The 26,324-nt window shown below is 38.0% G+C and overlaps 1 pseudogene; it reads left to right on the top strand.

The window, feature by feature from the left end:
- Nucleotides 1-470: 470 nt before the first annotated feature.
- LOC117077684 lies at nt 471-25,833 on the top strand (annotated as a pseudogene).
- Nucleotides 25,834-26,324: the final 491 nt, after the last annotated feature.

The raw sequence follows: 26,324 nt of genomic DNA, 5'->3' as shown, positions 1-26,324 counted from the left end.
CAGATGCGATGCCAGTCATTTATTCCCAAAAGGGAATGAATTGAGGCTGTATCCAATCTGTACACCATCCAATAGATACAAATTTTCTTCCTTGCTTTGGAACACAGGTTCAGACTTGATAACTTCTCTCAGGTTCTAAAGATAGGTTTTACACTAAATATGTGAATAAACAAATTAAAGGCAGGAGTGTGAATGAAGAGTGGGCCATGTGTGCAATCTTCTCTCCACTATTAGCTTTATGTTGTACCCCAAGATGTTTTTTACCCCTAGATGTCTTTCTTTTTTATTCATTTCCATAGCTGATGTTTCTCCCTAAATTAAAGTTAGGAGGGTGGGAAGAAACTGGGAGTTGTTTAGGGAGTTTTGTATTTACTTTTCAGATGTCAGCTCATTTGGCTCTCTCACAACGATTTTTAGCAGAAATTATTTATCAGGCCTACAGGAGGAATTTTCTAATCAGAATTGCTGACATGACGGTAAGAAAAAGAAGATCTAGATTCAAAATCTTCTTTCTTTTTCCTGAGATTGCATTTTCAATTAACTAATTTGTCTTCTTCTATTTAAGAAAAAAAAAAAAAACACCTCCAGGAAGTTTTCTTCAAGCTTCCTGTTTTCCCTGAATCCTCTAGCTCTTGCAAATATTTCACTATGCTATAACTTATCTTTCAATGCCACTAGCCCAGCTTTGTGATATTCTTATTATATACCATGATATTGGAGTACAATTCAAAGAAATGGAAGCATAATAATATCTTGGAATAATAAAGTACATTTATTTGTAGATATGCAAACCACAAGTTAAATTTAGTTAATCAAATACAGTTGGAAACAATAATGCACCATGCCTCAGTTGTTAAAGTCCATTAGATATTCCCTTCCACTTTGATTTGATAGCTTAATCAGTGAAAGCATAAGGTAAGCTTTGCTTCTTGGTGTGAAAAAAAATACACTAAAAGATAATTCATTTTAATCTACTAAAAGTCCTATTTGAATGCTTTCTAATGGCATCAATACAAATACATATATTCTTAGCTTTGAATAAATATATTCTTTGTCATTGATACTTGTATACTTGTACCTTAGCAATCATTGATCTCTGCTCCAGATACAAGGCATGTTTCAAGTCCTAAGAAGAAGATTTGGGAGTAAACTTGAATGGTGCAGAGAAAGGAGGATGGGTAAGACTACTTGGGGCAACCCCTCTCTAGCTGCAAGATGGTCTACGCCAATTGAAGAGAAGGTGTAAACCCAAATTTGATGCAGACCTGGGTAAGTGTTACCCAACGGGTGTGGAGTGAAAGGTACATCAAAGCCTAAGAATGGGGAAATTTTTCAGGACAGTTGAGATTAAGTCATTGTGATACAATTAGGTGCAGCTAGAATGGAGCTAGGCTAGACAAGGACGTTCCATAGCCTCTCCAGCAGGAATATATATACTACTTTATTTTATCTATTATCCCTCTCAGACAAGCAAGTGGGTATTATTTTAGTTTTACAAATGACTATTAAGTTACTTTCCAGAAGTCAAAAACTCAGGAGAAATCAAACCTCGGTCACCTAGATTTGACACCTAGGCTTATGCTCTTCCCATAGAGTCATTCCACTGCTGGGATGTTTTGTTTTGTTTTGTTTTGTTTTGTTTTGTTTGATACCTCAGTAGCTAAAATGGTCAACTGGCAGAAGTCATTCTGTAAAGCTTTATAATCCCAAGTATTCTGTTAATTATCAAAACAGGAAATGAGTATTCCTAAACTGCTATACAAATGAGGTAATCGGCAAAGGCAGCATCTAATGTCTCAAGTATTTAATGGCCTTGGTAAGGTTAAAGGGCATTAAATAGGCAAAAACAAGAAAAATAAATAATGCTTTGACATTTAGGTTATATGTATATGTACATGTACACACATGGTTTAAACAAAATTCCCTGAATTTGGTAACAGTTTTTAAACATTCATGCAAATGTCACTTCTAAAGTTCTAAAGGCATTTTTTAAAAATCAAACCATCCCCACAAGACTGACTTGAAAAGTTATTTGGTAAAGTTGGCATATTGCATAGAACATTGGTCTCCTATAAAGAACACACTCTGTGAGATAGAGGGCATGAAGATTGCCTGCTTTCCCCCAAATCCACTTAGTTTGATAAAACTGATTTATGAACTCTGAATTCACCCTCTAGACTACCACAGATTCAACAGTAGGAAACCAGAGCTGAGATTCTCAGGAAACCCACAAGATTTGGAAAATACAATTAGCAACATCAGGGTCTAGTCCCTAGAAACTTACTGGAATTAACAATTAACACCAGTCATGAACAGAGACCACAGAGGTTAGCTGTGCCAGACCGTTTGCCATTCACTCATTCAAGAGTTACAGAGCAATAATAATAATGTGCCAAGCATTGTAGCTCACATTCTAGTTAGAGGGATAGAAATCAGAAACTATGAAATATTTATGGTATAATATGAGAAGAACAGTACACTATGATAGAGGTCATTGGCAGCAAAGGGAGCTCAGAGGAGAGAACAACAAACTCTACCTGTGTTGTCAAAAGGGTGAATATCTTCAAGCAGAGATGGTTTGGAGAACCACTCTAGCTCCTGATAATACCAAGTTGTAGAATAATAAAATATATATTTGACGTTTGTCCCGGGTTATCTGAACAGAGTGCCTAAAACCCTTGGAATTTCCTGAGTAATAGGAATGTCTTCTATTATTCATAATGAGCCCCTTTCAACCACACCTGAATTTATGCTAATGAAGTGACTCTTGGAGGATAGGGGCTAGTGGCCAGAGGAACCAACCACTTAATTAGAGGGTTTGAACTTTCAGCCCCACCCCTGACCTCCAGGGATGGTAGAGGTTTCAGAGATTGAATCAATCACCAATGGCCAATGATTTGATCCATCGTGCCTACATAATGGAACCTCCACTTAAAAAAAAAAAAAACCTAAACCAAAGGGTTCCAAGAACTTCCACATTGAGGTGCTGGGAGGGCAGCATGTCTGAAGATGGCATGGAAGGTCCGCAACTCCCTACCCCATACTTTATCCTATGAAGTTCTTCCATTTGACTGTTTTGAATTTGTATTTTTTTATAATAAATTGATAATAGTAGTGTTTTCCTGAGTTCTGTGAATCATTCTATCAAATTATTGAAACTGAAGAGCCAGTTAGTCTGAAGCATTGGGACTTGCTACTGGCATCCGAAGTGGGGCAGTCTTGTGGGACTGAGCCCTTAACCTGCCATGTCTGTGCTAACTACAGATAGTGTCATAATTGAATTGCATTGTTGGATGCCCAGTTGCTGTCAGAGAATCGGAGATTTAGAGAATTGGTTGGTATCAGTAAATACACCAGACAAGTCAACCTTCTGTGAAAATAAATAAAATTTAAAAGCCGTGGAATCCCCCAAAACACTTTAAGCTTTGAGAGAAATGTAACTGTGATTCAAGTCACAGATGGATACAACTTCTGTTCTCAGGTTATACGTTGACTCACTTTCTATTTTTCTTGTTCTGTACAATTACTAGAGAGAATTAAACAATGTCAGGGACAAAAATCTCCTGCCTTCTTAATGAATGACTCTTGTTATAGATTAACTTCCTCTCTGGTGTCCTGCTTTGCTCAAACTAGATGACAGAAAACCCATGATGATTATACTCTCTGTAAAAAATGTTAAATATATCCTTTCCAAAAAGAAACACTGACTATAACCAATCAAATTGCTATAACTAAGCACCAGCCTTGCATGAGTAATGCTGTAATCCTGCTAAAAACTCTCTGTTTCTGCCTGTATAAATAAAACCTTACCTTCCCTACTTCAGAATGCTGACTCCATTCCCTTGGAGTTGGAGTTTCTGAGGTCCATTCTCACACATTGCACTTAAATACACTCTCTTTCAATTAGATTTTTACCTTTTTGATTATTTGAGGTTGACACTTCTTTATAACACTTTCTTTATCAAACTCACAGAGCCTACCTTTTTGTAAAAGCCTAGGTCTTTTAGGAAGCTAATCAAGATAAAATTGTTGATGAAATCTGGCAGAGACTAATTATTTCCCAGTGTCAATTCTACTATTTTTCCTTGTATTATAGTGATAGAAACTCATGAGTTTTAGCTGTGTACATGGCCTCCAGTCTAGAGACTACATTTTCCAGACTCCTTTGCTGCTTGGTATGAAAATATGACTGAAATTTAGACAATGAGATGCAAGAAGTGATGTGTGCAAACTTTGAGTCATGTTTTAACAAGAAAATCATTTCTCCTCTTCTTTCTCTCCCCCCAGCAGGCTGTAGCCCAGATGTAATAGTGGAAGCCATATTTAACCACACTGACAATGTCAACATGCACTAGGAAGTGGCAAAGAAATCAGGTAGAAGGACCCTAGGCCTTGAGTGATCTCCTGCGGCAGTGCTGTCTTCCCATCTTTTTGTCTTTTGCTTGAGCTGTCATATTTTGAGGTTTCTTGATTATAGCAGTTTGACCTGTAGCCTAATTATACAGAAACAAATATCCATTAAAGTGCTAATTGACATTACTTATTCTTCCAGAAGATATTTGCTCATGGAATCCAAATATCAAAGAATGTACAAAATCCAAAGGGAAAATACGCTAATGGTGTTTCAAATCCAGTGATGGGCTGGAAATTTTTGTGTCTTGGTTTGTTTTTACTTGCCTTTAAATCCTAGCATAACAGCAATTCCCTACTCTGCCACTCCATTAGGTTCAGTCCTGACTAATGTTTCACATGTCTGTTTCTGACCTTAGCATGTGAGTTCCTTAGGGGCAAGAAGTGTGCCTTACTTACCTCTGTAAATCCATTTTCTAGAACATAGCATGCATTCAATAAATATTTATTAAATGTAACCATATTTCCTCCTTTATTTTTTAAAACTTCCTCCACATATAATTTTATTCAAATAATGCAAATAACCAAATGACGAAGATAATAATGACAGTAGATATTGCTGATTTAAACTGCATGTCAGGCAGTATGTTCAATGACTACTCATGTTCTTTGGTCCTCACAATAACTCCATGATGTAGAAACTACTATTGGCATTTCCATTTTACAGAAGAGGAAACTAAGGCTCCGAAAAGTTAAATCATTTTCCCAAGGTTCTACTTTTAGGAAGTGGCTGAAATGGGCATTTGAATCCAAGATTGCTTGACATCAAGACATTTTCTTAGCTACAACATAGTCTACCCCACTTTCTTCCAGAAACGGCCTGGCAATGTGTAGGATGTCAAGGAGAAAAATCATCCTGGATTTAAGAGTTAGTTACAGATAATTAAGCCAACTTAAATTATACATTGTGGGTTACCAAGTCAGTACGAATTATAATACGCTTATGAAAAGCTTTTGCTAGCTTCCTAATTAATGAATACCTTCACTTTGAAAATCTGTACACAGGGAACGTTTGCAATCTAGTCTGAACCTTGGCATAGTTACCCAAAAACTGAAGAAAATCGCCCTGGAATGAACATAAAAGGGGTTGCTATTTTGTATAAATGTTTCAGAGGACAATGGAACAAAACATTGTAGACATAAAATAGACTTTGCAAGATAAGTTTGAATGTAGTAAATTATCTATCATAAAATGTAATATCAATTATATTTCTAAATTTGCTATTGTAAGAATATTCAAACATACACAAAAGTGAAATTAATATGATGAAATCACATGTAACATTTATCTAGCTTCAACAATTATCAAGGTAACAAAATATTTATTAATTTATCCTCTCATGAAAACTGATACTTCAACACTCAAAAGGCAGGAAGTATGGAATTCACAGAACCTTAAATTGGTATGACTGAAACAAATCTAAGAACTCTAGTCTAACTCCCTCTTTTACAGACAAGGAAATTGCCCTGAAAGGAAAGAAGACCTTGTCAGGGTTATTTAGTTAGTTAGTGACAAAGCCAATAATAGAATCAGTTTTCACTAGATCACACTGCCACTTAATAATAAATAATCTTTAATTTATTTGAATCATTTCAAGATAATTAATGCAATATGGTAAAAACTCCTTTCTCCATAAATGCATGAAAACAAACTAGGATATTCTTCAGCATTACTAGATATATATCTTTTTCTACCTATTTTTTCCGAGAATAGCAATTACAGAACAAAATTCTTTTGTATTTGTCTCCTTTAGTGTCCAAAATGTGTTATAAAATAAACAGTTCTTCAATCACAAGAGTTCAGAAAGGCAATCATATAAAATTTTGCCCTAAAATCATGATCTTTCCTGGTTTGTTCTTGATAATGCTGAGACAGGAACTAACACATAATGAACTTGTTAATGAACTATCAACAGGAAACCAGAAGGTACACATGTGTGTCCTTGGATTGAGTCTTAATAAAATTAAGACATTAAGTCCCAGTTGGAGAGTAGACAAGCAACAGAAAATCCCTAATAGCCAGGATACACCATAATTTCAGAAAAACAAGCATCAAAAATAAATATTAATTTTCTCAAGTTATCATTTTATTAGTGGCATGTGGGTTTTAAAATGTTTAAACAAGTTACTAAACAGAGTTTCAAAAGCACCTCATCTATGAATCTTTTTATTTAATTTAGAAGACAATCACAGATTTTCTGGACCATATTCACTACATATTAGCACTGACTTTAAAGTGGCTGTATTGCCAGAAAGGAGAACAGCTGGACTTTTACATTAATACTGGGGTGATCTTGTAGACTATTGTAGATTGGCAGGAGACTATTTTAGATTGGCAGTATACCTTGTGTTTTCTATTTTTCTTTTTTTTTTGAGACAGAGTCTCACTCACTCCGTCGCCCAGGCTGGAGTGCAGTGGCGCCATCTCAACTCACTGCAACCTTCGTCTCCCAGGTTCAAGCAATTCTCCTGCCTCAGCCTCCTGAGTAACTGGGATTACATGCGCCCACTATCATGCCCGGCTAATTTTTGTATTTTTAGTAGAGATGGGGTTTGGCCATGTTGGCCAGGCTGGTCTTTAACTACTGACCTCAAGTGATCCCCCCGCCTCGGCCTCCCAAACTGCTGGGATTACAAGCGTGAGCCATCACGCCCAGCCAAAAAATAAATATTAATTTTCTCAAGTTGTCATTTTATTAGTGGCATGTAGGTTTTGAAATGCTTGAACAGGTTACTAAACAGAGTTTCAAAAGCACCTCATCTATGAATCCTTTTATTAATTTACAAGAAAATCACAGATTTTGTGGATCATATTTACTACATATTAGCATTGACTTTAAACTGGCTGTATTCCCAGAAAAGAGAACAGCTGGATTTGTACATTAATATTGGGGTGATCTTGTAAACTATTTTAGATTGGCAGTATATCTTTGAAGACATGTTTTAGTTCTTTCCTAAGACTAAGACCTACTGTCTCCCTAGGCTACTGCAATTTAGTGATTCATTCATTTAGTCAGTCATTTATTCAATTAATAATTATTGAGTTCTATACTAGGTAACTGAGATATAGCAATGAACAAATAGACAAATTCCTATACTTGTTGAGTTTACATTCTAGTAATGGAGAGAGACCATAAACAAATAAACAAGCAAAAATATGTTAAGTAATTATAAACCATCAAAAAAAAAAAAAATTCGGGTAAGAGGCTAGATAGAGACTGGTGGCCTGAGAGAACAAGGCTATTTTAGAAAGGATGATCAGGAATATCCTCTCTGAGGAAGAACCCACAAAGATAACTGAGTAGTGAGTGCTTCAGACAGAAGAAATAGCAAATGCAATGGTCCTGAAGTGGGACTGTAACTGGTGGGTTGTGGCAAAGAAGCCGGTGTTGCTGGGGCAGAGTAAGCAAGGAGGAAAGTAGAAGAAAGAAAGGTCAGAGAGGTAGAGGGGGCAGTTTGTATGGTGCCTCATGACCATTTAAAAGATTTCAACTTTTAAACTAAGTGAGATGGTGAGCTTTGGAAGGTTTTGATCAGAGAGGTGAACGATATTACTAATTTTTCAAAGATCACTCAGCTGCTGAGGAGACAATAAGTTGGATGGATACAAAATGGAATCAGGGAGATGATTTCAGAAGCTCCTGCAATTGTCTAATCAAGAGATGATGGTGACTTGCACTATGATGGCAAAAAGTGTCATATTCTGAATACGTTTTGAACATAGGGCTGGTATAATTCTCTAAACGATTGGATGTGGGTTATGAGAGAGAGAGGGTAATCAAAAATGATGCCAAGGATTCCAGCCTAAGCAACTAAGTAAATGGTGGTGACATTTATTGAAATGAGGCACATGGGGAAGAAGCAGGCTTATTGTGAAAATAAAGAATTCAGTTTGGGACATGATAAGTTTGAGCTGCTCATTAGACTTTCAAGTAGAGATACAGAGTAGAGAGTGGTTACATGAGTCTGGAGCTTAGGGTGGAATTCAGTACTAGAGATAAAAATTTTGGAGTTAGTAATATATAAATGTTACTTTAAAGCCCTGAGACTGAATGAGATTGCCTAGTGGTCATTTATGTAGCAGACTTAGGCATAGGTATTTCTAAAACTAGAAAATTATGACTTCTAGAGAATTAACACACTACTAAAGATGAATATATATTGATGGGAATAATTATCAATATCACTAGGTAAAGTAAATGATGTTCATTGATTATAGTCTTTTTTGTCCTTTATTCTCAATTACAAATGTATATTATCTGACATGGTAACCTGTCATACGAATTTTGCACTCTTTCTTTTAACCTACTTTGTTTTAAACAATCAAAGTTTCAGCAATGTTAACACTACATTGGTAATCACTAAGCTTTTAAGAGCTACATAGTCTTACTCACTTTATAAGACTAATTATTTGTAAGCTCTTATACTTTTCTAGAACATTTCCTTGCTCAGCTCATTACATTACCACATCAAAATATGAAATTTTCTTACTTATAAATATCTCATTCTCTTACTTTTCAATTCAAATTTGAAGACTGATTTTCAAATTTTGCACTAATGTGACAACTGTGGAACAATAACTAAAGATTTTCCTGAAGAGGCCGGGCATGGTGGAATACACCTGCAGTCCCAGCTACTCAGGAGGCTGAGGTAGGAGTATTGGTTGAGCCCAAGTGTTTCAGGTCAGGCTGGGCAACATAGCAAGACTCCACCTCTAAAAAATAATAACAGAAAAATACAAAATAAAATAAAATAAAAAGATTTTCCTGAAGAGAGAGCTGTTCAAAGTTTTATAATCTCAGGACTCAAAAGACCCCTTCATAAAAAAGAAATACTTCTTCTTTCCTGTGTCACCAAATTGCTACACCAATTTTCTGGTGGTGCTAGTTTCAGTAGATCTTTTTGGGGGATTCCCCATTAATCTTTGGGTGCCACATTTAAATGTTGAGAGCAAAAATGTATACCATTTTCCTTGGTTCTGAGCTGCTCTCCAGCAAACAGATGTAGCCCACATTTAGAAGAAGACACAGAGTAGCTGACAGAAATACAGATTTACCCACTAAATTAATCAAACAAGTTCCATACCATAGTATATTGGCCAAGAACGTAGATCTGGAGCCAGTCTGCCTGGGTTTGAATCTCGGTTCCATCATTTACTGACTGTGTGACCTTGGAAAATGTACTAAAGTTCTCTATGCCTCAGTTTCCTCATCCTTTAAATGGGGATAGTAATAGGGCTTAATCCACAGGACAGTAGTAAGAATTAAAGGAATTAATATGTGTAAAGCACCTACTATGTGCATGGCACAGAGTAGGCCTACATGTGAATTAGGTGATGGAAAGTTTTGATTAGAAGAGTGGGCAGGGGGTGAATAAAATGAAGCTCTACCTGTCTATAACTTGCCAGGATTTACCCCTTGCCATGTACTGGGTTACAAGTCCCACTATTGGTATCACTCCATTGTGCCTGGTCCCAAGGCAGGAATCATTTTCTCTAAAAAATACATTGATATTCATATAAAGTATTTAAGAAGGCTATGTGGGGAAGAAGCAGGTGTGTATTAATCTTTTACCTTTGCACATTTACACAACATGACTAATTCTTTTCTTGAGTATTTTGCAAGGCACAGAGACTAGGACTGGAAAATTTTAGTAATGTGTAAGAATGAATGTATAGGCCGGGCGCGGTGGCTCAAGCCTGTAATCCCAGCACTTTGGGAGGCCGAGACGGTGGATCACGAGGTCAGGAGATCGAGACCATCCTGGCTAACACGGTGAAACCCCGTCTCTACTAAAAAATACAAAAAATTAGCCGGGCGAGATGGCGGGCGCCTGTAGTCCCAGCTACTCGGGAGGCTGAGGCAGGAGAATGGCGTAAACCCGGGAGGCGGAGCTTGCAGTGAGCCGAGATCGCGCCACTGCACTCCAGCCTGGGTGACAGAGCGAGACTCCGTCTCAAAAAAAAAAAAAAAAAAAAAAAAGAATGAATGTATAGATACAAGGATGCATGCATAAATGAAATAATAACTCTAAGAAAAGGGAAGGTGAACATAATGACAGAACATCAAAACAGAGGAAGACAGGAAAGCAAGAATTGCTAAGCCACAAAAGACCTCATTGCCATATTTGGCAACTGTGCTTAAACCTCTTGAATATTTTTTCAAGTAAAATAACTATTTTCAGTCAGTGCTTAACAGAAACTTTTCAAGGTCCACTGTTAATATATAAGAGGTCCTTCCTTTGGAGAAAATAAAGCAGGGAGTATCTTGGGATACAACATCTACAGATAATTGTAAGTTTCAAAATATCAGATAACAATGACAAGATTGCTTCCCTAGTTTATCAATTTCATATGCCTAAGTGAGTTGCAGAATCACAGGGACCCAGAAGATAGAATAAAGAATTTGAAGAAAACTAGTGTGGGAAGCAGTGTCATTTCTACTTTTTCCTAAAAGTTTGAAAACTTAAATTAGGGGAATGGGGTAATGGAAAATATCCCACAAATCTTTCAAGTAAAATTGGTCACACATGTGAATCTGATTTGTGATATTTGTTAAGGAATTTATAAAGATTTAAATGTCTTTTGCACCCTTTAATAAGTATTAAAATGTCATTCTTTTTCCTGAATGACCTCAGTGGTGAGGTGGCCAAATGCAAGTATTCAGAAGCCTTTACAAAGTCCTCACTCATGTCCACAAGTGAATTAGGCATTGCAAAAGGTATAGATGGATGTATAATGTCTGCCTCTGAAAAGTACACAGAAATAAGAAAAATAAAGGACTGGGACAGGCCAGTATGGAATCAAGGGCTAAGTTGTCAAATATGGGTTCTAAAAGCATTCAGAAAAGGCAAAGAAGGTAGAGTGTATGCTGCTCTCCTGAGCTCCAGACCATTATATCAAATTGCTTAGGAGAAAATGTATTGATGGGAATAATTATCAAATATCACTAGGTAAAGTAAATGACTCATAGGCAAGTCAAATTCAACACGTCCAAACTTGATATCTTCCTCCCCCACTCAGAAGTGTTCTTCCTTGTGTGTCCCATATTTCAGTGAATTGCACCACTATCTAGTTGTTCAAGCCAGATAAGATAGATATTCCTTGTTCTCTCTCTTCCCTCACCTACTACAGTCAATCCAAAACCAAGTCCTGTCAATATTAACTCCTAAATGTCTCTGGAGTCTGTCTACTGCTCTCTATTCCCACCACTGCACTAGCTGAAGATGTCATTACCTTTTCCATGATGATTCTTAACTATGCTTCCTGCCATCATGTTTATCCTCCTCCAGTTCAGTCTAATCTTCGCTTAGATGTCACGAGATCAAAATGCAAATTGTACTGGGTAATCTTCCACTTACCAACACATTCAACTGCTCTTCTAGTTCTACAAGACAGGGCTCACGGTATACAAGTCACCTTATGATTTAGCCTCTGCTCATCTTTTTTATTTAGATCCCTTCATGACTTCATAACATCACACCAAACATTTTGTCTTTTTCCAAATATTCCCTGAATTTCTTATGCTTCATTGCCTTGGACTGGAAGCTCCCTGAAAATATGGGAGGGCAAGCATGTTTGCAAGAAGTCCAGTTAGGGAGTACTTTCAATAATCCAAGGAGAAGATGATGAGATCTTCTTATTTAGCAATCTAAACTGCACTCAGACGTCATCACCTCTCTGAAACCCATAGCTTGGGTTTCCATCGACCCATATGGAAAAATGCTTTTGTCTCTTCAGTAGACTGTCTCATAATTGTTTACCTGTCTACCTCTTTATCTCCTGTACTGGACTATGAGATTCTTGAGGATAGACAATGTATTTTTATCCATGTATAAGTTCTTGCAGTGCATATGTGTTAGGGCTAGAGAAGATGGGCTAGAGGGAAGAAAATTATGACAGAGAGAAGAGAGAGAGGAAGAGTTAGAAAGGAAGGAGAGCGGCCTATAGTTGTTAGCAAAGACAGAACTTGAGATGTCAAGACAAAGTAGTTAATGGTGTGTAGATATGGGTTACCCGCTTTTTCCTTCATTTACTGTATCAGTGATATTGGCCTTTCACATTACCATGAGGCTTTTAGTCTGCCACACTGCTTGACAATTTTTGTTTGCTATGTTACCCAAATACTTGACGACACAGAAAGGCTCTCTAATTCCAGGCTACATAAATATGGCTTACTATGGACATTTTACTGCACATTCTTTTTAATAAGGTTTGGAGGGATTATTTTGTGGCTAATATATGCCACATTTAATTTCTTAACTATCATCTATGATATTTAATATGAAGCAAATTCCCATGATACCAACTATTTTATTTTCATGAACAATAAATCAATATCACTTTCTAATCCTCCTCTCCTTTTATTCTAGAAGAGTTTCAACATGAAAATGTTGTCTCTAAGGTCATGAAAAATATCTTCTTTATTAGTCTCCCTTACACTTCTACGGACCAACAGATTCTTAGCCCTAATAGACATACACAAACTCATGCTACCTCACCAGACCACCAAAACAGAGCAAGATGTAATGATGTGTGTTGTAAAGAGCTCTAGACTGAGTTAGAGTACCCTAATACTACCACTGTTATCTTGGATACACTCTTTCTTTTCTCAGGATTTCTGTTTTCTCAAAAGATGAACCATAAAGTCATATCCAGTTCTAATTACAGATGGTTTCTGACTTACAATGTTTTGACTTACGATTTTTTCAACTCCATGAAGGTGTATGAGATGCATTCATTAGAAACTGTCCCATTCAGTAGAAACTTCAAGTACCCGAACAATCATTCTGTTTTTCATTTTCAGTAACTATTCAATAAATTACATGTGATAATCAACACTTTCTAATACAATAGGCTTTGTGATGATTTTGCCCTTCTGTAGACAATGTAAGTGTTCCAGGCATGTTTAAGATAGGCTAGGCTGAGCTATGATGTTTGGTAGGTTAGGTATATTAAATGCATTTTCAACTTATGATACTTTCAACTTACAATAAATTTATTGGGAAATAACCACATTCTAAGTCGAGGAGGATCTGTACTCTTCAAAAATACTTTAAAATATATTTGGCTTTATTACAAATGTATTTATCTGATACAATTTTGTTATAAGTTTTAAGAAAATTAAAACTTACCTTTTCAAATGTATGTGAGATTCAGCCACTTCTTGTGAATTGTCTCTACAAATCCTATGCAAAGAAAGTAATATGGATTAAAAACAAACTAACTTAGAGAAAAAGAACTTTTAATCTGGTAACCTCTTGATGAAGTCTGTGGAAAGAAAACTATTCAAATAAACACTGTTTCATTTTACAAAACACTTAACCTAACAGGACTTGGGTGAAACGGCACCGCTCACACTGTTTTCCCTCCTTTCAAAAAAGAATCAGTAATATTAATCTTAATCATCAATGATGAAATAATTACTGAGACAGCAAAGAATTACACTGAGCATATTACTCAAACTGTTATTAAAATCATGTCTGGAAATGAAAGGAGACAACTAAACATTACAATTTTATTACAGAGGATATGTTTTTCAAATATATCGCTTGACCACTTGTTTAAATACAATAATGCTAGTGCACCCCAATGCTATATAAGGGCAACATGATTCCAAAAGGGCTGGTGTATCAAATCTAGCCCTATAGGAGAAACCTTGGGATCCCTAGGTCTTGCTGTTGCACTCAAACCATCATAGACAGATAGACTCTCTCCTATTTACAAACCTCTCTGGAGGAAAGATTCCACAACTTTCTTCAGAAACCATTTTCAATGTCTCACGTTCAGGATTCCTTCTTAAGTCTAATTAAAATTTCCCATGGCCCTTCTTAAGTCTATTTAATCATCTAAGAATAAAGAGAATATTTATTGACTATTTGTGCATCTGAGTCATGGCTACATTTTAAAGACAATTATTAAATTATCCCTCACACATCTTTTCTTCTGGGTCAATAAATACAGTTCCTTCAACACTCTCTTCATAGGGCATCTCTTATATCTGGTAATAGGTCTTCTGTATCTTTAGGTAAATGCCATGCTTCAGGGCTCTGGTAAGATCTGCCTGAATTTGAGTTTCTCTTCAGATGTTTTGCGCTCTAAACTTGGTATTTGGAATTTTGATGGGGTCTAGAGAATCTGGTCTTTCTCTAAGATTTTATCTCCCAGAATAATATTAAGCAATACTGCTGAGATTTGCCAAAATATAGCTGTATTAACTCAGTGAAAAATATACAAGTAAAAAAGTTAAAAAGCCCTGGTTCCAGCTCACAAAAGAAAATAAGGACAATGTAGTTTTAGCTTTGTGATATCCTGTCCAGAGGCCAAGAAATGATTCAAGTGGTATTTCTCAGGAAATAAATGTTTAGACTCCTGGGAGGAAGCCAGAAAGCTTTAGTGGTGCTACAGTTCTTGGCTCCTCAATTCTTATGTCACCAGAGAAATATTTTGGCTGAGTACTGGATACTTATCCTCATTTCCAGACCACTTTAGCTTGTAAAGTTATATTCTTTGGATAATTACACAGCACATCACAAGTGACTCTTTATGGTTTAATTGTCATATGTTATATATTTGAAATCTGAACTTTTGGAATTTATGAAGGTATTGCCAATACAAAAGCTGTCTTCTCATATATTACTCAATAACATGAGAACTAATGCCTCTCTAAGGCTTCTGTCGGCAGTTGCTGAATCAGGCTCTCAACAAGAGAAGGGAATGTTGCCTTCTGGATTTAATAAGTTACAATTGGGACACACTCTAATTATAGGCAGAATAGGTGGACACTTTGTAGTGAGATTTGAGGTGCCCTAAAAGATCATTTGGGTTCAAGACCTGACTTAGTCCTTTTGGTTCCCAAATGTCTCTTCGATAAAACCTACATCGTGGCCCTCGTATTCAGAATTGCAACATGCACCAAACCCTCCACCTACAACAGCATACCTACTATTTCTTTCTTTTTTGTATTATTTTGTTGTTGTTTGGTTTTTTGAGACAGGGTCTCACTCTGTCACCCAGGCTAGAATGGAGTTGCACAATCATAGCTCACTGCAAACTCAAACTGCTGGGCACAAGTGATTCTCCCACCTCAGCCTCCTGAATACCTGGGACCAAAAGTGTGCACCACAACACTGGGCCAATATTTTATTTTCGTGGAGACAGGGTCTCACTATATTGTGCAGGCTGGTCTCAAACTCCTGACTTCAAGTGATCCTCTTGCCTCACCCTCCCAAAATGCTGGGATTACAGGGATGAGCCATCACATCCAGTCTATAATTTAACTTTTTAATTGAAAAATTAAATATATGTATATACTTACCATGTATATCATGTTGTTTTGAAATATCTCTACATTGTGGAATGGATAGATAGACATAATTAACATATGCATTACCTCCCATACGTAGCAATTTTCGTGGTGAGAACACATAAAATGTACCCTCCGCAATTTTTAAGAATATAATACAGACATACCTCATTTTACTACACTTTCCTTTATTGCACTTTGCAGATATTGCATCTTTTACAAATTAATGGTTTATAGCAACCCTGCATCAAGTAAATCTATTGGCCCCATTTTTCCAAATGCATGTGCTCACTTCTTGTCTCTGTGTCACACTTTGGTAATTCTTGCCATATTTCAAACTTTTTAATTATTTATTGTATCTGTTATGATAATCTGTGATCATCATTACATTGGAGTGACATTACATTTGGAGCGACATGAGCCACAGCCATATAAGATGGCAAACTTAATGGATAAATGTGTGTTCTGACTGCTCCACCAACCGACCATTCTCCTGTTTCTCTACCTCACCTTGGGTCTCTTTATTCCCTAAGACACAGCAATATTGAAATTAGTTATTATTAATTATCCCACAATGACCTCTAACTGTTCAAGTGAAAGGAAGAGTTGTATGTCTTTCACTTTAAATCAAAAGCTGAAAATGATTAAGCTCAGTGAGAAAGGCTCGTGGAACATCAAGATAGGGTGAAAGCTAGGCCTCTTGAGACAAACAGCCAGGTTGTGAGTGCCAAAGAAAAGTTCTTGAAGGAAATTAAAGTACTACTCCAGTGAACAGACCAGTGATAAGAAAGAGAAACAGCCTTATTGCTGATATGAAGAAAGTTTTAGTGGTCTGGATAGAATAGCAAATCCAGCCACAATATTCTTTTAAGCTAAAACTTAATGCAGAGCAAGGTTCTTAACTCTCTACAATTCCATAAGGTCTGAGAGGTGAGAAAACTGCAAAAGAAAAGTTGGAAGCTGGCAGAGGTTAGTTCATGAGGTGGAAGGAAAGAAATCATCGCTATAACATAAGTCTAAGTTGAAGCACCAAGTGCTGATGTAGAAGCTGCAGCAAGTTAAGCAGAAGATCAAGCTAAGTTAATTGATGAAGGTGGATACACTAAACAACAGATTTTATGTAGAAAAAACAGCCTTCTATTGGAAGAAAATTACATCTAGGACTCTCATAAATAGAGAGAAGTAAGGCCTGGCTTCAAAGCTTCGAAGAACAGACTGAATCTCTTGTTAAGGATTAATGCAGCCGCTGAATCTAAGTTGAAGCCAATGTTCACGTACCCATGCAGAAAATCCTAGAGCCCTTAAGAATTATGTGAAATCTACTCTTCTTGTGCCCTATAAATGTAACAACAAAGCCTGGATGACAGCACATCTGTTTACATCATGGTGTACTGAATATTTTAGGTCCACTACTGAGAGCTACTGCTCAGCAAAAAAAGATTCCTTTCCAAATATTACTGCTCATTTAAAATGTACCCAGTCACACAAGAGCTGTGTTGGAGCTGTGCAAGATTAATGTTGTTTTCATGCCTACTAACACAACATCCATTCTGCAGGCCACGGATCAAGAAGTAATATCAACTTTCAAGAAATACATTTCCTAAGGCTATGGCTGCCACAGATAGCAATTTCTCTGATGGATCTGGGTAAAGTAAATTGAAAACCTCTAGAAAGAAGTCATCATTCTTGATGCTGTTAAGAATATTTGCGATTCCTGGGAAGAAGTCAAAACATCAACATTAATACAAGTTAGGAATAAGTTGATTACAATTGTCATGGATGACTTTGAGGAATTCAAGACATCAGTGGAGGAATTAACTGTGGATGTGGTGGAAACACCAAGTAAACTAGAATAAGAAGTGGAATCTAAAGATGTGACTGCATTGCTGCAATCTCATGATAAAACTTGAACAGATGAGGAGTTGCTTTTTATGAATGAGCAAAGAAAGTGGTTTATGAGATGGAATCTACTGCTGGTGAAGATGCTGTGAACATTGTTGAAATGACAACAAACAATTTAAAATATTACATAAATTTATTTGCTAAAGCAGTGATAGGGTTTGAGAAGATTGACTTCAATTTTGAAAACAGTTCTACTGTAGGTAAAATGCTATCAAACAGCATCACATGCTACAGAGAACTGTAGTGAAGGAAGTGCCAATTGACGTGACAAATTTCATTATTGTCTTATTTTAGGAAGCTGCCACAGCCACCCCAACCTCTAGTAACCACCACCCTGATGAGTTAAGCAACCATCAACATCTACATAAGGTCATCTGATAGGTGAAGCCAGCTGGACTTCCTGGGTCTAGTGGGGACTTGGAAAACTTTTCTGTCTAGCTAGAGGATTGTAAACACACCAATCAGCTCTCTGTAAGAAAGCACCAGTCAGTGCTCTGTGTCTAGCTAAAGGATTGTAAATGCACCAACGAGCACTCTGTATCTAGCTAAAGGATTGTAGATGTACCAATCCGCACTTTGTAAAAATGCACCAGTCAGTGCTCTGTGTCTAGCTAAAGGATTGTAGATGCATCAATTAGCACTCTGTGTCTAGCTACAGGATTGTAAATGCACCAATCAGTGCTCTGTGTCTAGCTAAAGGATTGCAAAGGCACCAATCAGCACTCTGTAAAAACGCACCAATCAGTGCCCTGTGTCTAACTAAAGGATTGTAAATGCACCAATCAGTACTCTGTAAAAATGCACTAATCTGCTCTCTGTGTCTAGCTAAAGGATTGTAAATGCACCAATCAGCACTCTGTAAAAATGCACCAATCAGTGCTCTGTCTCTAGCTAAAGGATTGTAAATGCACCAATCAGTACTCTGTGTCTAGCTAAAGGATTGTAAATGCACCTATCAGCACTCTATAAAAATGCACTAATCAGTGCTCTGTGTCTAGCTAATGGATTGTAAACACACCAATCACACTCTGTAAAAACGCATCAATCAGCACTCTGTGTCTAGCTAAAGACTGTAAATGCGCCAATCAGTGCTCTGTAAAAATGCACCAATCAGTGCTCTGTGTCTAGCTAAAGATTGTAAATTCTCCAATCAACACTCTGTAAAAATGCACCAATCAGCACTCTGTGTCTAGCTAACCAATCAGCTTTCCATGTCTAGCTAAAGGATTGTAAACGCACCAATCAGTACTCTGTAAAAATGCACCAATCAGTGTTCTGTGTCTAGCTAAAGGATCATAAATGCACCAATCAGTGCTCTGTAAAAATGCACCAATCAGCGCTCTGTGTCTAGATAAAGGATTGTAAATGCACCAATCAGCAGTCTGTAAAAATGCATCAATCAGTGCTCTGTGTCTAGCTAATGGATTGTAAACACACCAATCAGCACTCTGTGTGTAGCTAAAGGATTATAAATGTATCAATCAGCACTCTGTAAAAACACACCAATCAGCACTCTGTGTCTAGCTAAAGAATTGTAAACGCACCAATCAGCACTCTGTAAAAACGCACGGTTCTTATTTTGAACACATCCCCTCAGTAGAGGTATGTGTATTTATAAATTATATACATGCAGTGTCATACATGCAGTGTCATAATTAGCTTATATCTTAAGACAAAACATATTTCTGGCAAAAGTTTACTGTTACTATACAAATGTAAATTTATATATCAAAGTCTTCTTGCTAATTTTTTAAAATTTTACTTTAAGTTCCAGAATACATGTGCAGCCTGATAGACTGCATAAAGAAAATGTGGTACATATACACCATGGAATACTACGCAGCCATAAAAAGGAATGAGATCATGTCCTTTGCAGGGACCTGGATGAAGCTGGAAGCCATTATCCTCAGCAAACTAATGCCAGAACAGAAAATCAAACACTGCATGTTCTCACTCACAAGTGGGAGCTGAGCAATGACAACACATGGAAACAGTGAGGGGAACAACATACACCAGGGCCTGTTGTGGGGTGGGGGGTGAGGGGAGGGAACTTAGAGGATGGGTCAATAGGTGCAGCAAATCACCATGGCACTCGTATACCTATGTGCTTTCCCACATTGTTTACATTTATGTGACTTATCTCCACATTCCCCACACTCACGGTTTGTGTACAGTGTGATGTATGATGTGCCTGTCAAGGGATGAATGACATGAAAACGTTTCCACACACACTACATTCACACGGTTTTACTCTGGTAGGACTTTTCTTCTTCATATTAAGATTTGGAATCTGGCTGAAGGTTTCCCCATGATGATTACCTTCTTTACTTTCACATAGTCTCTCCATGATATAACTTCTTAGATTTCTCGCAGGATTTTTGAACTCATCTCCAATGTTCTGATCTTCCTATTTGTTTCCTACAGAAGCCAAGTTCCTGGAGGTTTTCTCCATCATATCTCTGTAGAGATTCTTCTGAGAAGGATCCAGTAATGTCCACTTCTCCTGAGTGAGTTTTCTGCCACATCTTCAAAAGGCCACTTAGTCCATTTCCCAGCTTCTGGTATGTCTCAATGTCCTATCTATGGATCTCTCAGTACCTTCAGTTCACAGGGTAACAGAGGCTATGACAGAGCCACTTGGGACCTCTGGCAGCAGAGAAGATAAAGCAGTGGAGATGAAATCCCCAGGCACTCTTATATTTCTATTTGCAACTCCAATGTCTAATTAAAAAAACCCAGAGTATATTTCTGTAGTTTTGGACACCATTGCATCGGTTTGTTCTATGATCAGAAAATGAATTCCTGAATTTTGAAAGATATCCCAAAAATGTGAGGACTAAAATACAAATCATTTTCCATTGCTTTCTGATGCTTCAGCAGGAAATCATCTCACCATGCTGTCTCAAATTCAGTCACCTAGCCTTCTAGCTGAGTTTTTACTATATTTACTCTCTCTATATATCTATACCTATATCTATCTATCTATATTATATCTATCTATCTATTAGCTATCTATTTTGAGACAGAGTCTCACTCTATCACTCAGGATGGAATGCAATGGCACAATCATGGCTCACTGCAGCCTTGACTTCCCAGGCTCAAGCAATCCTCCTACCTCAGCCTCCCAAGTAGCTGAGACTACAAGCATGTGCCACTACACCTGGCCTATTTTTTTATAGAGACAGGGTCTTATTATGTTGCCCAGGCTGGTTTTGAACTCCTGGGCTCAAGTGATCCTCCCACCTCAGCCTCCCAAAGCACTCGGATTACAGGCATCAGCCACCATACCGAGCCTATATTTACTATATATTTAAATATCACTTAGAGTGTAAGAGGTCATTGGCCGGGCACAGTGGCTCATGGCTGTAATTCCAGCACTTTGGGAGGCCGAGGTGGGTGGATCACAAGGTCAGGAGATCGAGACCATCCTGGCTAACACAGTGAAACCCCGTCTCTACAAAAAATACAAAAAATTAGCTTGGCATCGTGGCGGGCGCCTGTAGTCCCAGCCATTTGGGAGGCTGAGGCAGCAGAATGGCACAAACCCAGGAGGCGGAGCTTGCAGTGAGCTGAGATCACGCCACTGCACTCCAGTCTGGGCAACAGAGCAAGATGACTCGTTCTCAGAAAAAAAAAAAAAAAAAAGAGTGTAAGAAGTCAGAGGTCATAAGTTGATTACCAGATTAATAAAATAGTTCTATTAATTCAGTAAGATTACATAGCTCATGTTTAAGAACTTTATTGAGGAACTTACTGGGTTTCAAGTAATTACACTTTGCTCTGAATCATTATATCCTCAAGATTACAGATCTAAACAAAAATGTAATGCATTAAACCAAACATATGTTTAAGGAAGCATGATGTATTGGAAAGAGTTTTGTAGTCATACAGGTTTGAATTTGAATCCTGGCTTAGCTATGTAGGAGCTGTGTGGCCTTGGAAAAGTGCCTTAACTCTCTGAGTTTCAGTTTCCTCATGTGTTAAATGGAGATAATATCATCTACCTTATCAGGATTTCTTGTAAAAGATGGTAATAAATAAGTGTTCAATACTTAAATATCAATTACCATTTAAAATGAATAAAATTATGTGTGAATGAAGGAATTTTGCAATTTAGCATTCCATAGTAATTACACATTTTAGGAGATCTTTCATGAAGGGGCTAGTGTAGTATCTCATTAATTCAACAATTATTTATTGAGCACCCATTCTATGCTGAGCATTGTGCTGCATATGGTAGTGGATATCATACTCTCAAGGATCACAGTAGGGTAGACTAAACTGCTATAATAAATTAACCCAAATATGTAATGATTCAAATGCAACAGAGGGTCAATTCTTGTTTGTACAGCAACGAGGGTGAATATGGAGGTCACTAGGTGGCCTTTCTACTTTCAACATGTGGTTTCCAATGTTGGTTTGGTTTTTACCGTTCCTTTCTGTGGAGAGTCAAATAAAGTTCTGAAGTGCATGTGTGGAGGTTCTATGGGCAAGTCTTGGAATTAACACATGTAACTTCTGCTCCCATTCCACTGGAGCGAATTTAGTCAGATGGTCTAACCTAACGGCAAGAGCGGCTGGGAAATGTAGTCTAAGCTGTGTGCCCAGGAAAAAGGGGAGAACAGATATTGGTAGACAATAATAATAAATCCAATTATTATACCTCTATCTGTGTTTTATGTATTCAAACTGTTCTTTTTCAAATGGATCATAGAATAACTTCATACTAAAGCATATGATTTCCTTATGGTCTGGCAAGGTTAGTATTTTCTCTCCCTCTTTCTCCTTCTCTTTCCCCAGTCCATCTTTAAGACCGAGGTGGCCTTAAATAGAGTTAAGCCTCTATGTAGTCCTTCTCTCCTCTCATATTTCTGAAGGCTATCTTGGCTGTCTCCTAGAGTTTCCTAGAGCAACAAGGCAGAAGTATCTGCCCCTATAGTACATACTGTTCCCCTGCAAAAATGGAGAAAAGCTAAATCAAATAAAATACACACACACACCCTCACACACACGCGTGCACACACATGTGCGCACAAGAGAGGGAGAGAGAGACTTGCCCAACAGTTACATTCTGTATAACTCTTAAAAAGCTTGTTTTTAAGCCTGCATCACAGATATGATAATCATATTTCACTGTAAAAGAATTCAAGAATAAGCTAGCAATCAGGTGATTATAAATATAAGATGAGTTTCCTCAAACAAACAAAAATCCTCTTTCCCTGAATGCAATGGTCGAGCAAATGTCTCTTGTGGGAGAGGTTCTTATGTTATTGTTTGTTGTTTGGATGGATTGGAAGGGTCTTTATCACTCTGAGAATGGAATTATAGCTCTCAGTAAAGTTTGCAATCTGTCCCTTCTTAGTGTGTGTGTGTGTGTGTGTGTGTGTGTGTGTGTACATTTAGGTATTGTCCTTCTTCCCGCAACCCCCCCCACACTTATCCACCACATACTTCCTGGTGAGAGTACTAACATCTGGGAATTGACCAAGTACAAAGCCTGGTCTTACTGAGATAGCTAGCAGAATGAGTTTTTTGTGGGGAAGCATAAATGAAAGTGAGAGGTACCGAAGTAGGGACACAAAGAACACCGTTATAGAAATGGTGAATCAAATTCCATTAAATCATCAGTAATTCATTCTTTGGGCCTCAAAAGCATTGTAGTCTGCAATAGACATTTAGTAAAATGCAAAAGCCTGGGGCAGGGATAATACTTTTAGATGTGCCCACTAATATTTCTACTAGAGGAAATAGCAAATGCCAAGGCCATTTTGATGAGACAGCAAATGGCAAGGCCCTGTAAGAAGGAAAATCAGGCTAGCCATGAACAGGGCGAAAGTGAAAATGTAGGAGGGTGGGGATGGGAAAGGAGGCTGAATAGAAATAGAAGGCACCAAGATAAGAGTTTATCTGCTTTATAAATTCGATTGGGTCCATGTTCAGATATTCTGGTTCCCTCTTTGTTTTTCTTTTTCTGCAGTTTCCTCATGCTATTTTACATTTCTTTTTCTAATCTATTTTTTTTTATCTACTAAATCAGATCCAGGGTTGATCTAGAAGACCGAAAGGTGTGGAATCAGTGTGAAGTTTCTGGGCACAAACAGAGGAAGAATACAATAGTAGAAAGCCAAGTTATAAGTCGAGCAAATGTCTCTTGAGAAAGAGAAATATGAAGTACAGGCAAATAGGTATTATGGCATTTTCTGTTTTTCCCATTAGAGTTTCACTCTCAGTTTGTTTTCTCACCCCAAATAACATTCAGAATCAAAATTACATTACACCAGTTTTAGAACAGAGGAAACTGGGAGATAGTTCAAGGAGAGAACATTAAAAAAAAAAAAAAAAGGATCCGGGAAGATTGAGTTATAAGCTTTGCTCATTACACAAAATAAACTAAATTAAACGAAGAGGAAACTGGTGGTGGAGTTGCCAAAAGCAAAAGAAATAACTTGCTCTGGGTTAGTGGAAACAAAAACAAAACATCTATACCTTGAAACTTTTGAGTATGCTATAATTCTTGACGTTTCATTTAAAGTTTCATAAGTCTATCATTTATGTTAAAACATTTTCAAAATGATAAACACTTTGCAGCTGAAAGGTTTCTTATCTCACTTTCCTAGGAATGTATGACAGACATCTTTGTTTACATGTCATGACTTGAAAAACCCTAATGAAAATAGAGGTCTTACTATCAATGATAAAATACTGCACATACTGTTATTCTTGAAAGGCACAGATCATGACCGTAATTAAGGAAATGTTCTTAAGAACCCAGTGTCTTCTTGGATGCTGTTTATTAGTGCATAGCCAGTTGTGCATGCTGCTCCATGTCGTGGTGTTGGCTTATTGTCTCTATTTGTTCATTATTTTTTCTCCTCTAGGGGATTTATTTTTAGAATCTATAGAAATTAAAGAGTTCAGTGGCACTGGACATAATAAATAAAAATGGCTTGACAGAAAAAGAAATTCAAGAAAAAAAAATACTTGATTTATCTTTGTGGGACAAACCCTTGGCTTCTAAGGAAAAAGAAGCGTTTTATCTTAATTAACTTTTGCAATTCCTTAAGAGTTAACCTGTGGGGTGGTTATTCTCGTTGAGAAATTAAATGGCTCTAGTGATTTCATAAAGCTTATCAAAAGTAGGTACACAGACCAGTCAGTAGAGCCAGGGAGCAGCGTGGGGCGGAGGCGCAGGATGGGGGATGAGGAGCCGTGGCGCACCCCCCTACCCACCCAGCGGCTCTGAGAGAGAGAAGAGGGCCGCTCCAGCCACCCAGCGCCATCTGGCCGGAAGCCCTTGCCGCCTTTGTCATCTTGGCCCGTCGAGCCGGGGAGTTCTGGCGGAGCCCTCGCTCGTCTGGTCAGAGTTCCACGTCGCGGAAGGCAGAAGCTGTGGATCCTGGGCAGTAGCCACCATCTCGATCGGCCCTCCAGGGCCAAGGGCAGCCGCCTACGCAATCCTCTCAGGTGCAAGGTCCGCCATCCGGGCCCAGGCAACAGGCACCCTAACCTTCCCGGCGACCCAGACGGCGCCATAGGCATTCTTTACCGGGCACCAGATCATGCACGTCCAGGAGGACTTGGAGACCGACCTGGAGGCGCTTTTGAGCGCCGTCATGAACCCTAAGATGGCCAACATACCCCAGACCGTGCCCATGAGGCTCTGGAAGCTGCCTGACTCCTTCAAGCCGCAGGAGCCCAAATCCCACTCTGGACAGGCCAGTACTGACAAAGGCACTACAGGAGCCCTGACTTCACAGTATGTTCCAGCTCATTCCTCTCCAGCTTCTCTGCAGTTGGGAGCTGTTTCTCCTGGGACTCCCACTGGAGTAGTCTGGCCCAGCTGCTACACCCACAGCTCAACATCTTCGACAGTCCTCTTTGGAGATACCTGATGATGTACCTCTGCCAGCAAGCTGGGAGATGGTGAAGACATCTTCTGGCGAGCGATACTTCTTAAATCACATTGATCAGACAACATGGCAGGACCCCAGGAAGGCCATGCCCTCTCAGATGAACATTACAGTCCCCACCAGTCCACCAGTGCAGCAGAGTATGAACTTGGCCTCAGGTCCTCTTTCTGCTGTAAGGGAACAAGCCATGACTCAAAATGAAGACATTACTATCTAAACCATGAAAAAAGACCATCTCTTGGCAAGACCCAAAGCTTGACCCTTGTTTTGGTAAAGGGTCATCTCCAAACCTTTTTGGATGTTTTTGATTACCATCTTTTGTATATGAATTTGGGAAAGCACATTTAAATAAAATTGCATTGCTTTATAGTATTTTTTAAAAGTAGGTACAGAAATCCTTTGAGAACAGATCTTCCCTAGAGTTTTAATCTAAGTTTGCTCAAATATTTCAAAGTCAGACTGCCAGTGTGCAGCCCAGGGAATGATGGATTGATTCCTGGTTATCTCTAGGTTGAACTATTTTGCTCTCTGTCATGTCAACCAGAAACGTGAGTGTTGTTCATATTACTCCAGTTTCCTCTCTGTGATCCAAGTAGAAACATAAAAGAAAATGAGAGGGAGGAGCTTCACTAAAAAAATCAAATGAAACAACAGTAGGAAATGATACCCTTTAGGCAACTCAAATTCAATTATATGTAGAACTTATCTTCCCCATTCCAAATCTGCTTCTTCTACTAACTTACATTGCTAATGGCATCACCATCAATATGGTTCAAGTCAGAAAGTCTAGAATAGTCTT

This window comes from Trachypithecus francoisi, unplaced genomic scaffold, assembly GCF_009764315.1.
Source record: "Trachypithecus francoisi isolate TF-2019V2 unplaced genomic scaffold, Tfra_2.0 Lachesis_group6, whole genome shotgun sequence".
Taxonomy (NCBI): domain Eukaryota; kingdom Metazoa; phylum Chordata; class Mammalia; order Primates; family Cercopithecidae; genus Trachypithecus; species Trachypithecus francoisi.
The sequence above is the reverse complement of the archived record's forward strand: the minus strand, read 5'-3'. Positions and strand labels throughout refer to the sequence as shown.